General features: G+C 45.5%; 1 protein-coding gene across 10 annotated transcripts in view; it reads left to right on the forward strand.

Annotated features, from left to right (window-relative positions):
- The window catches only part of Atxn7l1 (ataxin 7 like 1), a 222,214-nt gene that overhangs the window by 84,294 nt on the left and 126,117 nt on the right, over positions 1-11,803 (forward strand). The gene's annotated exons all lie outside the window — the stretch shown is intronic.

Here is an 11,803-nt window from a genome sequence, read left to right on the forward strand (position 1 = left end):
AAGATTTCTACCACTTCAGCCTAGCCCCCCGCCATACTCTTAGAGCCCGTGATGTTTACCAGGTGGGACTAAAAAGTCTGTTGATAAGGAACTTTCAGTTCTTATGCTCAGCCTTTGTTCTCTGAAGAGGGTGATGGAAAGAGGGAAGTGTAGAGAGAGGCTTGAAGACCAGTGGGGAGGCCAAGAGTAGATGGGGTTGCTTTCTAAGAGCCACCCTGCTCTGTACATGTAGTACATGAGGAACAGCAAGACTTTTACTACGCAGTGCATATTCTGGAGAGCTTTAGATGGCTCTTGTCTTTTTATCCACTTATCACCCACCCCAACTTGTCTACAGAACTCACAGGCCAGTCACTTACATAATTCTATATTCATCCATTTTGTAAAGTTTGGGTTCTATCTATCTATCTATCTATCTATCGATCTATCTATCTATCCATCTATCCATCTATCTATCTTTCTCTCTCCCTTCTTCCCTGTGTGTGTGTGTGTGTTGCTAGGGATGGGATCCAGGACTTTGTACCTCCAGCTGTGTGTGTGTTTAAAAAAAATATTTGACTAACTATGGCTGGCACTGGAATTGGGTTGGGTGGGCAATATCTTTGTAATAAGAGCCATTCATCTGATTTGGGCTGCTTGCAGTAATTTCACGGGCAAGTGCCCTCTTCTCTGAGACACACGGTGCTGTGTTTTTCCTGTGTGTATCTAGCTGTCTCGGTCACTGTTCTATTGCTGTGAAGAGACACCATGACCATAGCAACTCTTATAAAGGAAAGCATTTCACTGGGGCTGGCTTACAATGTCAGAAGTTTAGTCTGTTATCAGCATGGTGGGACACAGGCCGACGTGGTGCTGGAGAAGGAATAGAGAGTTCTACATCCAGATCCACAGGCAGCACAGCAAATAAAGGGAACCCTGAGACTGAAACCACAGAGCCCACCCATAGTAACACACATTCTCCAGCAAGGCCGTATCTGTTCCAGTAAAGCCACACCTCCTAATCCCTGTCAAGTAGCGCCACTCTTTGGTGACATAACATTCAAGTATATGAGCCTATAGGGGCCATTCCTAGTCAGAGCACAACAGTCTTCCTCACTTGTTCTTCAGAAGTTCTTAGCTCTGCGAAGGAACAAACCATACAAATTGTTAACTACAGTATTTTCTTGATTCCAGGATGGCATTAATTATAAGATGCCCAATTAGTTGAACAACGCCTTTCTACAACCAGACTTAGTGAGACATATTGAGTATAATATGTCTAAATAGGACACAGTCTGGAGAATGTACCAAACATAGCTTCTTCTGCTATAGCTATGGACGAGGTTGTGATTTTTCTTCCCTCTTTAGGAGTCAGGTACTTCATCCTCCTCTTGGTCTAGAATTTAGCTCAATGTCAAAATAGTGAAGCTATAAAGAGCTGAGTTTCCTGATTCTTGTGATACAACTGATAAATACCTTGTAAATTACTCTAGTCCCATAGCAACTAGACCACACAGAACAAAATCACTCTGCTGCCAGCTGTAATTTCGGTGTGTGGTTTTAGTTTTCAATCATAAAAGGAACAAGGCGGAGGATCTTGGTATTGTTTAATTCTTGATGTCTAGTTTAATTTGTGATGGTTCAAGAGTATTAACTCTGCTGTTCTGTTTATAATGTACTATATACTTTTGTAGAGATTAGCAAGGCTAGGGGCAGTTTCTATAAATGTCCCTATGTGACTGGAAAATTTACACAGCTCTCATTTGGGTGTAGGGTTAAACATATTTGTTATTTCGTTCACATCTTATGTGTCCTCCCCATACTTCTGCTCACTCACACCACAGTTTCTGGGAAGGAAGCTGTTATCAATCTCCTGTCATGGGTTGTGAAATGCTACTCTTCCCTGTAACTCTGATGACTTTGCTTTAGAGTTTCGAGGTTGTTTAGTAAAGTGCATATAACCTTAATTCGAGTCTCTCTAGTAGTTGGTATCTTAGTATCCATTCATTTGCCTTTAGTTCTGTTTTATCTGAACAACACTGCTTATCCAACAATCTTTTCATTAATATGTAATTGCCTCATTCATCTCTAACCAGCCTTTTATTTTCAGTTCTTTTTATGTTATTTTGTTTTAGTTGTTCCTCCTATGGACAATACATATTTAGCTTCTAAAAGAGGCCTATCCAACAATGTATATCCAATGTATGTATGTATATATGTATGTATGTATGTATGTATGTATGTATTTGGTTTTTCAAGATAGGGTTTCTCTGTATAGCCCTGGCTGTCCTGGAACTCACTTTGTAGACCAGGCTGGCCTCAAACTCAGAAATCTGCCTGTCTCTGCCTCCTAAGTGCTGGGATTAAAGGCGTGCGCCACCATGCCTGGCACAATGATTTTTAATAGATGAGTTTTAGCTATTTACATTTATTGTGATTGTTAATATACATGTACTTATTTTTTTTAATTTGTATTCATTTATCTTGCTTTTCATCTGCCCTTGTATTTTATATTTTATTTCAAAATTTCTATTTACTTAGTGGTTATTACATTTTATCATGCATAGTGAACTATAGCTTTATTCCTAATAAAAATTAAACTTAAACAGAATTGGTATCTTCTCCAACAACACAAAGGTGTTTGCATACTTTACCGCTTAGAATGAACTGCTAATTACAAGCTAAAACACTGGCAATGCAATGTCAAACTACTTACTCATGGAGGGATTGGAGACAGTGATTAATGTGGAAGGCCTGAACTTTTTGCTAATTCACTGTGTTTTATAAATGTAACTTTTACTTTCCTGTTGTAATTGTTTCCTTGGAGGCTTACTGCCTCCATCTTTAATGTAGGCTTAGTCCTGGAAGCTTCCAGCTTCCATACAATCTAATCTAGGCCTAGAATGGTTTTTTTGTTTGGTTGGTTTTTGTTTTTTAAAGATTTATTTATTCATTATATGTAAGTACACTGTAGCTGTCTTCAGACATCCCAGAAGAGGGCATCAGATCTCATCATGGATGGTTGTGAACCACCATGTGATTGCTGGGATTTGAGCTCAGGACCTTTGGAAGAGCAGACGGTGCTCTTAACCGCTGAACCATCTCTCCAGCCCCCTAGAATGTTTTTAGCCTCTGAGACTTACTTCTGAATAAGCTCACCCTTTCTTGTTTCTTCTGAACTGTTGTTAGCTAGTTTAGCTCACAGCTCTTCTGGCTCAAAATCCTCTTCAAGCTGACTGATCAATCTAGCTTCTTTCAATTTCCAACCGAATTGCTCTGCTTGGCCTCATACTAACGTTGGCAATATGTTCTAATCTTCTGGCTCTTTCTCATTCTCTGGCTTGCTCTGTCTTCACCTGTGTCTAGCTTGTTCTCTCTCTCTGCAACTTGTCTCTGTAATATTGTCCCAGTAAAACTTCCTCCTTTCCTTTTCTCTCTCTATACTGCACTCTCTTAAGTAGCTTCTATTTCCTGTCTGTTCTCATGAGAATTGAGCATGTCCTATTCCGTCAAATCTTTCTCTGATTCATCACTTTGTCTGCCACTCAATTAAACATAATTTTCAATCATGGATGCTTCCTTCTACAAACTAACTTTACCTTCATTGTTTGTGATTAAAGGTGTGTATTAAGAGCATGTCTGTATTCCAGAGGGATTAAAGGTATGTGCTAAGGGCTAAGCCACACCACATCTAGAAACAGATTTTTTTTTCAATAAATAATACAATCTCCAGGCTCAAATATCTTGCAAAAGTGCTTTATACGTTGACTTATTTGGGACATCTCTCAAATTTAGAGTGATACACTCATTCATTCATGTCCTATAAAAACTTCTCTCTCAAGTTCCTTTTAAAATGTATCCTTAAAGTGGAACTCAGACTTCTAAGGTGCCGTGATTTCCAGTGGGGATGTCAGAATGGCTTTCCCATCCTAGCACCTGTTTTCCTGTTCTAGGATCTCTATCCTGAATGCACATACAGACCCATGCAGAATCACGTTAGAACATAGATTCTGACTCAGCAATGCCTCCGTTGGGTAATATGGTGCTTTTGCTCCACGGACTTCACTTTAAGGAGCAAGGACTGGGAGAGCTAAGTACAGTTAGGAAACATTGTGGGTTTTAGCTCTCGGTCAGAGGTCCCTGATGCCTCCCAGATCCTTGGTCACCAGACGAAACTTTGTGCAGTGGTTTGGGATTTGGCATAATTTTTATTTCTTAAGGTCACTCTTTATGCTTGGCAGAATCCCCAAGCTGAAAGGTCCCCCTTCCAGCCCAGGTCCCATTGACAGAAAGCGAGTGATCATCCAGAATTCTGCATGTTCCTCTGCGTCCATTCCTGCTGAGGTCAAGACTCTGTCTTTTGATGGGACTCTACCAGTCAGTGCCCTGAGGAAATGCTTGCTCAAGGCTGGGGCAGGCTGCCTGGTAAATGTATGTTTAAGACAAGCTTTTAATAGAGACACACTTTTAAATAGTAACCAGGAACAAGACTCTCTTCTCTTAACAGGAATCCATTTATAGGACTCAGCTGTTGAGGCTCAAGGGTAGCATTAGGCTTAAGTTTAATCTTCTGTATACTGTAATTTACAGCAGCAAGGAAAAGCACTGTATGTACAACTGTTTTAGTCATTCGCCGTGATAAATAGCTATCGCTCCTGGCGAAACAGAAAATGTGATCTGCACTTCCCACTTATGAATATTGAATTGGCCCAAGCAGGCGTATGCTGCACAGGTTTAATGGGGGCATTCCCTGATTGGTGAGAAGGCCTCCTGGCCCCAACTGTCACTTTGCTGCCACGAACACCAAGTTGGTCTCTATCCAGGTGACAGTGGTGTGGTACATGTATGTTCCTGGCGAACCTTACAAAGCACTTGCGTTGATCCTAAGTGGAAAGCCGGTTAAAGGTGGCAGCTTTACACTGGGTGCTGTTAGAGATGTTGTTACTGAGGTAGGGAGCCACCCATAGGGATCAGGGGATTATCTTGGGTGATCATCTGATGCAGGAAAAATAAAGGAAGTGTGATTCTATTGAATTCCTGAAGGATATCAGTCAGGGATAGGGAAATGAATGGGGGCAAAAGAGAGGTGAGATAAAGGGGAGCCACTCTTGGGAACCCAGAATCTAATGTAACCTCTGCCAAATTCCTCTCAGTTCAGATAGTTCATCGTCTGCTGATGGGCTGACACATAATATGTATTTAGGTATGACACCCAGGAGGAATGGCCTTCTTTACCCAGCAATTCACTCTTTCTCCCCCCCCCCCAAAAGAAAGCAGTCTTTTCTTACCCCCAAAGAAACGGAAAGAAGTCCCTAGGCTGCAGTCTTTGATTGTCTCTCATTTTCTGAGCACCCATGATGGGGCTAGGCACCATGCCGGATGGCGAGATGAAGAGTGCCGAGCACATACGAGCTGTGCTGCTGTCTGCGTCTGACGCTGTGACATAGATGCTGTCTCCCATGGTCACACTCCCTGGTGCCACCTCTCAGCAGTGTCTCCCTGCAAATAGCTCCCTCTGAAACCAGCCATGAGACACTTGTGTGCTTGCTGCTGCCTTTGGCAGTGGAGTGTCTGTCAACCTTTAGGGGGCCCTTACATTGCCACAGCATCTCGCTGTGTGTACACAAGTACTCTCCCACAGTCTGCGCATTTGGGCTTACAGAGAAAAGCAGGGAGTAGCACCCCTGGGAGTGGTAGCTTTACAGATTTCGAAGCTCCAAGAGAAAACAACAAAAAAACGAAAAACAGAGACTAAGGTCACAGGATTAGAACTGAGGCTAGCATCCGACTCTGTATTTGTAGCAGAGGACAGCCTTGCCAGGCATCAATGGGAGGAAAGGTCTTTGGTCCTATGAAGGCTCAATAGATGCCCCATTGTAGGGGAATCTAGGGTGGGGAGGGGAGAGTGGGTGGGTGGAAGAACACCCTCATAGAAGCAGGAGGGGGGAATGAAATAGGGGATTTCTAGGAGGTGGGGGGAAACCGGGTAAGGGAATAATACTTGAAATGTAAATAAAATGAAAAAAAAGAACTGAGGCTAGAATTCCCATTGCACTGTCTCCACGAACAAAATGCACAGCAATAGCAAAACCAATGTGCTCGCTCCAGGAGGCAACTGGCTTAGGAAAGTTTTCACATTCACAGTTTCTAATGCAGGACTTTCTAATGCAACAAAGTAACCCATTCTCTGACTTATGCATCAGTCCTTCACTGGAAATCTGAGCTCCGTAGTAGCTATTGGAAAAACACTCCATGCGAGTGAGACTGAAGGAAGCTCTTGGCCTGCTTAGAGGTTATGATCTATCCCTTCATTTCCTAGCCTGAAGATTCCATCAGAACCAAAGTTACAGTCATTTTAGCAGGCACTCCAGGCCATTGGTTATGTTCTGCGTGCGAGTAAATTCTTTTGCCACGCTGATTAGCGAAGAAGTCCGGGATATGAGAGAAAGATGCAAACTGAAATGCTAAGTGAGTGCTTTGTGCATGGGAACCTACTGAGGAGAAGGGGTTTGGAGAAAGTGTTTGGAGAGGCATCAGCAGCCCTGCCAGCAGAGAAAGCTGCTAGTTAGTATTCGGAAGCCCCAGCACAAACCCATCTCCATCTCCATCTCCATCTCCATCATCTCCATCTCCATCTCTATCTCCACAACACTCATTCCCAGGCCTCAGATGAGTTTGCTAAACAGGAAGTTAGGAGGAAGCAGTCCAGGGAGAGAATTGAGTATGAAAGAGGTGACTCTGTCATTTGAGCCTCCGTGACCTTGCTGGAGCCTCCCGCCTCTGTTTGCCCATTTGTGGAATGGGCGCTGTGATTCTGCTCCACGGTTATTATTAGAAATGATAAATTTGAAGTTGCCTTGGCATGTAGCTTGTGCTAAAAATATGCCTTGCTGCCGCGCTCACGGAGGCATCTTTAGATGAAATATATAATGAGGTTAGACGGGAAACATCGGTTGCTGGCTGCAGGAGCATGGGCAGAGACTGGCAGTGGGAAGGGAGGGTCCAGATGCTGGGCTGCGGAGAGCGAACAGAGCCCATCTATGGGGCTGTCTCTGGCTGCATGGTAGAATGCTCAAACAAACACAAAATGACATTCTGCAGTCCAGCCTGAATGTAGGGATAGGAGCCTGGGGGTGAGTGCCTTTTTTACACTAAAGGCTCTGTATTGAAGCCCAGCACCCCAGGCTTCTAGAGGGTTGGGAGGAGTGTCAGGGGAGACGCAAGCCAGCCAGTGTTCTTCAGGGCGCCAGCTGCAGTGTCTGAAGGGCATTAGGTTACAGAGACAGGCACCGGATTGGGAAAGAGCTTGACTCTCCAGCTACAATGCTTGCGCTTGATTTGGCCTCTGATGTTCCTAAGTGAGTTTTGCCAGTCCTTCAGCCTTTCTGTGCCTCAGTTGTCTCATCTATAATATGGAACTAATATAGAACCTGATCCATAGAGGTATTCTGAAAGACAGAATAAGCAGTTAGGATAGAAGAAGGGCTGGTTTGGGGACACATGAGCACAGTGAGGCCTTTGTATGGCCTGGTGGGTTAGCACTCATGGTAGAGGTTGATACACAGGTAATGTGACTAATTGAAACACATCTCTAGAGGCTTAAGATATGCAAGGTATTCTAGCCAGCCCCCACCGACTTTAGATTTTCTTTGACTGTATATAAGTACAAGCATCATGTTATTTCTGGAGGTGGGAAGGACACGGCTGCATCTGGAATGATAAGCAGCCTCCATGACCCACCGGTTGCCTAGAGAAGAGCGGTGTGAGAACTGTTTGGCTCGGATGGACCATACTGAAACTGCAATGCACTGTCTTCTTGTTTCAAGGATGTTAGAAGATTAGGGGTGCCTGTGTGCTCCAAAGCAGATTCTAGGGGCCAGGATCCTGGAGATTTATTTCCTACTTATCTCTTACAAGTCTGGTTTTCTCAGAGTCCCTGACTGCTACTGTATCTCTCAGAGCCCTGGAATCCTGCAAACCAGTCCCCTGTTATCTGTCTTTCTCCAGCGAGAAAACTCCTGTCCTGTGGAACTCTTGCTTCATTCCCTGGTCTTCCCCCTGTAGAGTGGAGGGTAGGCCCACCCTCTGCTGCACATATTGTTAGGAAGTTAGCATGTCAGGCTCACAGAGCAAGAATCTTGCCATCCATTGGTGAAAAGAGACACCAGTCATTTGCTGGAGGGTGTTTGCCAAAATGTGGTCATACAATGGGAGGAAGTGTTGGCTCTTGGCACAAGATTTAGTCCCCCTGGGCATGCACCCAGCCTGAACAGCTCCTTTAAAACCAGAAGCAATTTGTCATCTTTTGATTCTCTTCCAGCACTGTCCCTGTCACAGGTAGATAAATGAGGTAGCATATGGGTGTCTAAATGCAGAAGCAGCTACTCCCAGCAGTCTCCAGGGTAGAGAGTATCCGTGGGGTGGTCCTGGTTTCATGACTGTAGCCATAAGCAAATCTCTTCATTGCCTGTCCCGTTTACACAGGCAGAGATGTTTTCTCGGAATCACCCAGCCTCCAGTGCGCCTTCGGTAGGTTCTTCTCATTTCAGAACCCTCAAGTGAATCATTAGTTCCTGAGCTCAATGTCTCATGTCTGAAGTGCCACAGAATGCTACTAATCAAATCAATGTCTCAGCAAAAGCCAACAAACATTCCTGAGTTAAAAACAGAGAGGGGTTGAACTTTCTGTTTTAAAAAAGCCTTGATTAAGGGAAGCTGGTGGGTTAGGCCCAGCAACCTCTAAAGCTTGAAAGACACCAAAAGGTTTTCTAAGCAGCCCCCACAGACTTTAGATCCCATGGCTATGTAAAAACACCCAGTTATCCTCAGGGAGATGCTAAGGCCTCTGAACTAATTACTAATCGCTGCTGACCTGTGTGTGACACCCCTGTGTGTGAGAGAGGACGGAGTGGGACCGGAGTTAGTTAGGCATGCAGACCTTGTGCTCACATCAAAGGGCTGGGTGTTGCAGGGCCTTTTGCACACATGTGATCTCTCTGAGTCTGAATTTGGAGGTCTGTCCTGCCTCTTGCGCCTCTCTTCTTCATCTACTGATTCTGTGTCTACTTGTAGAGTCGGGGGAGGGCGGAGGTAGCAGTTCCAGCCCCAGCATGGGGAACACACCAGACATCTTGGCTATCAGATTTATTTAGACTTGTAGAAAAAGAGGGGGCAAACGCCTGCTTCCTGGAAGGTAGGAGAGCAGCAAGCCAGTTTATTAAGAGATGAACATGAACATGTGTCACAGTGGGTCCTTAAAAAAGGTCGCGTATTTCATGTGTGCTAGAATCACCATGCATGATGGAGTCATGTAACCTGTTTGGTTTGTTTGTTTGCTTGTTTGTTTGTTTGTCTGTCTTTTTAAGCTTAGCATGCTGAAACAACTGTACCAGGCCCTCTTACTGACTCTAGAAAGGCTGCTTGTATTGACAGGATGATCGTAAGGGACAGATTTGGTGGGCCTCCCGCCCAATGAAAGACTTACCCGTGACTCCCAGCCATTGCATTTGCGTCCCTGGATTTCCCCAGTCTTGGCAGGCTTTGTCATAAAGCCAGAGGCGGAAGACAGTGCAGCTTGAGGAAGGCATTCCTCCTGTCTCGTCGCTGCCCTGGAGCTCAGCGTCGGGCATAGTAGGCAGTCCATCACTGTCTGCTGAAGGAATGAATGGCGGAGTGAATAATTTAATGTCTGGTCCTTTCAGTTAGGCTGCTCACCCCAGAGACGGGCATTAGAATACACAGTCAAGCTAGTGAAAGTGAATCCCTGAGCCCCACCTTGAGTTTGCCTTTCTGCCAAATGTGGGGTATGAATGTGTATGTGTGTCTAGCAAGGTCCTACTGATGACATGGGGACCTCTGGCCTGATGACTGTGCTTTGAGAGGACTTCACTACTCAGGTGATTTCTTTCCTTTCCAATTTCTCTAAGTAAATGCCTCTCAGATCAGAGGTAGATTTTGTTTTTTGTTTGTTTTTTGTTGTTGTTGTTGGTTTTGTTTTTGTTTTTAAATCCCTGTTTTTTAACCAGAAAATACATCTGGTGGGCTGGGGATGTGCCTCTGGTGATAGAGTACTTGCCTAGCCAGACTCTGGGTTCGGTCTTAGCACTGCAGGAGGTGGAGGCAGAAAGATCAGAAGTTCAACTTCAGCTATCTTTTGTGTTTGAGATTGGCCTGGGACACAGGAAACATACACACACTCATGGGGTCGGGGAGTGATAGACACAAACTACTTTTTTGCCCCTCGTATACTATAGGAGATGGAGAGCCAGGCGCCACCTCCCTCATGACAGTCTGTGCTGGCAGAACGCAGCTAGGTCAGCTGGAGTAGAGTGGTACACCTTGCAGCATGTAAGCCCAATTATGTCTCAATCCCTTTGGAACCTCTACCCTGTGTCAGATGCATTTAACTGCAAAGTCAAAAGAAGACATGACCTTTCCCGGACACGGCACGTGATGAGAAAGGATATACAGGAGATGAGCCTGCTGTAGCTAAAGGGAACATATTGTTTGTAAATCTTTTCATTTGGCCGGGGCCGGACTGATGTCATTTGGCCCCGGGATTCAGAAACAAGAGGGAGTTTTGTGGCCCAAAGAAGTCTGCCCTCTATAGAAAGTCATTCTCCTAATGCCAGGTGTCACTCAGGATGGCCAGCAAAGAGATGGGGTGCCAAGCCCAGACCTCAGGGAGCTCCTCCCTCCATTCTCTTTTCTTGGGAGACTGTGGGGATGTGTGGATACACTGCCGAGGCCAGGGACAGGTCACTCGGAAGTACAGACTGTGGGGATGTGTGCATACACTGCAGGGGCCAGGGACGGTCACTCAGAAGTACTGCAAAGGTCAGGCTTCCTGGACATGAAGGGGATGATGTGGAACTTAAGAGGGGCATCATTGAGGACCTTCCTCTGAGGTAGACAGTGTACATGACTCGCCTACAGCTGTATAACAAGTATTCCCAACATTTAACAGTGAGGAGGGTTGAAGTTGTATGAGCTCAAACACATCTGTGGGTCAGAGGCTCCAGGTCTCTCATGAGGTCACTATCAACCTGTCAGCTGACGATGTGACCAAATTTGGAGACCTGTTCCCTTGGTGGCTCAGTTCCCTGGCTGTTGGCTGGAGGCCTCCGTTCCTTGCTCTCAGTACCTCAGGTCTCTCCACAGAGCTGCTCACAACTCAGTGGTTGACCCTCCCTAGAGTGGAGAGAGAGAGAGACTCAGGATTGACAGACACACGACCACTCTGCCTTTGTGTGTTTGTTAGTAAGGATTCTGTAAGTCCAGCATGCATGCACATGTGGTGGTGGGGGGGGCAAGAGGTGGGTGGTGGGGGTAGGGGATGAGGCTCTGTGTCACAAGGGAAAGGGCATCTTCCCAAGAGTGAGCCTCTTGAATCCCATATCTTGCCAGGCTCAGAATCTCAGAGAACAGTAGGTAGGGCTTTGGGCACCAAGGGAAGGGGACTATGATCCTTCGGACCATGTGGCTTCAACCTGACCGAGGAGAAGAAGGGAGCTAGAAACTCTAGGATCCAGGCAGTCCCCTTTCTCCTTCTGTCCAGGTCTGACAGGTGATTTGTTTAGAAGGAACCATAGCTGCTTGTGAGTGTCACAGCTGTGATTTATTCCTGAGAAGAGGAAGAGGATGGCTGCTGAGAGAGCCAGCTCTTCTGGGAAAGAGCAGCAGCCCGCATCAAGCCTGCTCTTCCGGTGCTTAGGAGGGCAGGAACTCCTGCCCAAGAGGTGTCCTGGAATAAGAGGGCCTTCTGGCTGATGGAGGAGGATATCGGGAAGACACAAAAATGGCTCCATTTAGGAGGTTGACTCGA

The sequence above is a fragment of the Mus caroli genome, unplaced genomic scaffold (assembly GCF_978045245.1).
Source record: "Mus caroli unplaced genomic scaffold, Mus_caroli_1 scaffold_14, whole genome shotgun sequence".
Lineage (NCBI taxonomy): Eukaryota > Metazoa > Chordata > Mammalia > Rodentia > Muridae > Mus > Mus caroli.